We start from the raw sequence: 3911 nt of genomic DNA on the forward strand, positions 1-3911 counted from the left end.
TTCTGCATCAAACACTGATGCAGAGCAGAGGAAGTTGACTTGAACGGTAGCGGTAATTTTCCTTCCGTTCCCGTCGGACCGTGCAAACGTACGCATTGAATACTTGGAAAACTTGATTTTTTTTATATAAATTAGGCTTTCTAATTTGTCTCAAGGGCGTTTTGCTCAAAGAATCCGACTTGATCATGAAAAGCATTTGTGTTTCTTTAATCTTGTGGATTGGGGATGCATATTTTTTATTCCAGCATTCTCATTTTATAGGCTTAAAACAATGGACCGTTTGTGATTTAGAGGAGCACGGTAGAATACAGTAGACCGTGTACTCTAGTCTCATTCATATACAACACTGCAGATTACACTCCCCAAAACTAACATTTAGTTGACTAACACTTTGCAACATCTAATATAGTGGGTATAGTTGTTGCTTGCCATCCTCAAAAAAAGTTACTTTCATGCATATCTCCATGGTATCTATTTTAACAGCATTGCATATCTGTCATTTAATCCTAACAGTGTCTATGCAGGCCATTCAGCCCATTGAGTCCACACCAATCCTCTGAAAAGCATCCCACTACCCCATCCCTGCATTTCCCAAGGCTCACCCATCTATCCTACACAGCTCTGGATACAATGGACGATCTAGCACAGCCAATCCATTTAAGCTGCCCATTTTTGGATTGTGGGAGGGAATCAGAGCACCTGGAGGAAACCCACAAACATAGAGAGAATGTGCAAACTCCATACAGTCAGCTAAGATTTGAATTGAACCCAGGTCCCTGGTGCTGTGAGGTAGCAGTGTTACCCACTGAGGCCCTACGCTGCCCATCTACTTAATGCTACCATGTATGAACCTTCATCTAATCATTTCTGTTCTTGCTGGAGAAAATGTTGCAAGTGGTAAATCACTGGATGATATATTTTACAATTTAAACATCTCAGTGAAGGTCATGGAACTCAACAGCCATACGCTGTCTGCACAATTACTGTAAAACCTCTGTGAACGACTCCTATGTATTGGGATAACAAAGTGTGAAGCTGGATGAACACAGCAGGCGAAGCAACATCTTAGGAGCACAAAAGGTGACATTTCGGGCCTAGAGCCTTCATCAGAGAGGGGGATGGGGAGAAGGTTCTGAAATAAATAGGGAGAGAGGGGGGAGGTGGACCGAAGATGGACAGAAAAGAAGTTAGGTTGGGAGGAGAGTATAGGTGGGGAGATAGGGAGGGGATAGGTCAGTCCAGGGAGGACGGACAGGTCAAGGAGGCGGGTTGATGTTAGTAGGTAGGAAATGGAGGTGCGGCTCGTGGGAGGAGGGGATAGTTGAGATGAAGAACAGGTTAGGGAGGCGGGGACGAGCTGGGCTGGTTTTGGGATGCAGTGGGGGGAGGGGACGAGCTGGGCTGGTTTTGGGATGCGGTGGGGGAACGGGAGATTTTGAAGCTAGTGAAGTCCACATTGGTACCATTGGGCTGCAGGGTTCCCAAGCGGAATATGAGTTGCTGTTCCTGCAACCTTCGGGTGGCATCATTATGGCACTGCAGGAGGCCCAGGATGGACATGTCATCTAAGGAATGGGAGGGGGAGTTGAAATGGTTCGCAACTGAGGTGGGGTGCAGCTGTTTATTGCAAACCGAGCAGAGGTGTTCTGCAAAGCAGCCCCCAAGCCTCGGATCTCGGATTCTCCAGCATCTGCAGCTCCTATGTACTGGGTTTCAGCCTCTACCACTCATGTGTTATGTCTCTCAGTATTTTAAGAAACTTGATTAATTTCAGTGTATATCACTTCATAAACTGAGTGTAGAAATGTCTCATTTGCCATCTTACCCATCTTATAACATAACACATTTCTCTGGGAACATTTTCTTCTGTTGTATGTAATAGCTTGATGTTGCCCAGAATCTTGAATTCCTGTCAATGTTCTGTTTGTACATAATAGTTATTTGTAATAAATGTCTGTTCTTTCTTCAGTATAATATACACATGCAGTTTTTATGTTCAGAGGGATAACATGAGCATTGCCACATCAGGTAAAACATCCTGCTGGAGGCAAGCTCACATGAACCGCCCTCTGCATTGCTCCTGCAAACAAAATGCTGATTACAGCAAACCATAGGAAAACGGAGACCATAGAATCAAAGATCTCTGGGAAACAGTCAGTGGAATATCCATCATTCACACAGGGATACTGCCTCTTGGTACTTGTCAATCCAGTTGACCACAACCCTTCAATAAAAATCTGCAAAATCTTGAGTCTGTCTTTTCAAGCCTCCTCATTGAGTTAGCTGATTTCACCGGGAATGTGGGGTTGATGGGGGTTTTCAGATCCTGCTGTTACTTTTCCAGGTTGTCCTGCAGTGAGCTGAACCCCTCAGCTTTTGATGGAAAACACAGCAGTGGACATCGCTGTTGTTCTAGCTATCAGACTGAATTGTGCCCACTAGGTTCACATGCAGTAACAATACTCTTTGGTGTTGACCTGCTTTTAACCCATTTTTCTCAGTAGGTGTAAATGCGACCTGATTGTAAGGAGCTAGCTCCAACAAATATACAGACCAGGTACCACTTACATTATCATGGCCTGCCTACTAGTTCTAATCACAAGTGTGCCAGGGAAAGTTTTTTGCCTTTTCTGCCAGGGTAATCTTGTGGAATAAGGATCCAGAGAATATGTATCCCAAAATTTAAATTTGGCCTTCATCTGCCCTACCCTCACCTCAGAATTGGAAGGCCCTCTTGAACTCACTCTTGTCAATACCCAAGTACCTGAGTTATTCATCTACCTGGCCTTTTGTGCCAATAATGTTACCATGTTCTAAAAACACTGAGCCTCTTGCTGCTCAGTTACATGCAATTTGCCACCAACTGGCCAAAGATCACCAAGTTATTTTTTCCTATTCACTCCATTAAAATCTTTCCTCATTTTAAGACATCCATCAGTTTTCTTTGCCCATTGAGAAGTAGTCCCAAATATTTCCCTACAACTTTAGTTTCCACCCAAATGAACCAGAATTCATTTTCAGTAGATCTTCAGTAACGGAACAGTCAGAACTAGATACAATACTCCTCCATGTTATTTCTTGTAGGCAATATTATTCCTTATTGAGGATGACACACCTCTGACAATAATTTAATGGGATGACTTTGCACCATATGTAAGCAATGCAGTCTTGGTAGTTAATCCAGTTTGTTGTAATGAAACATTAAATTCATAAGAAATACCTTCAGGTTTATTACAACTACAATTTTGAGACTGTACAAAATACTGCAATTACTATTTTAGTGAGGAACAAACTCTGCTTCTGTTCTTTGGAAAGATTCATCCAACACATCACTCATTCTAGAACATACAGACATGACCCTAGGGTGGTGTGCTGCTTCCATTGTTACTGGGCTAGGGATGTCACTGAGTAGCTACAGGGCATCCTGAAGAGGGAGGACAATACCTCAGAGGTTGTGATACCCATTGGTACCAACAACATGGGTAGAATGAACGATGAGGTGTTGCATCAAGAATTCAGGGAGCTCGGCCGTAGATTATAAAGCAAGGTCTCTACATTTGTAACCTCTGAATTCTTCCTGGTGCCATGTGCTGGTGAGAACAGAAATAGGAGAGCAAGGTAGATGGATGCGTGCATTAGGAATTAGTGCAGAAAGATGGGCTTTAGATTCCTGGACCACTGGGGCTGTTTCTGGGGAACCTGTACAAATCAGAGTGAGACCAGCATGTCGACAATATGGACGCATGTAAAAGACGTAACGGTAAACGAGCCAGGGCATACAGAGTTCAGCCATTTTTATTCAAGGCAGGAAGGTGAGGCTGAATGGCCCCTACTTTAATGCGAGGAGTGTGATAGGGTCACTTAAGAGCTGGGATTGACATGCGGAACTGTGATATTGTTGCCATCACAGA

The sequence above is a fragment of the Stegostoma tigrinum genome, chromosome 4 (assembly GCF_030684315.1).
Source record: "Stegostoma tigrinum isolate sSteTig4 chromosome 4, sSteTig4.hap1, whole genome shotgun sequence".
In the NCBI taxonomy this organism is placed as follows: domain Eukaryota; kingdom Metazoa; phylum Chordata; class Chondrichthyes; order Orectolobiformes; family Stegostomatidae; genus Stegostoma; species Stegostoma tigrinum.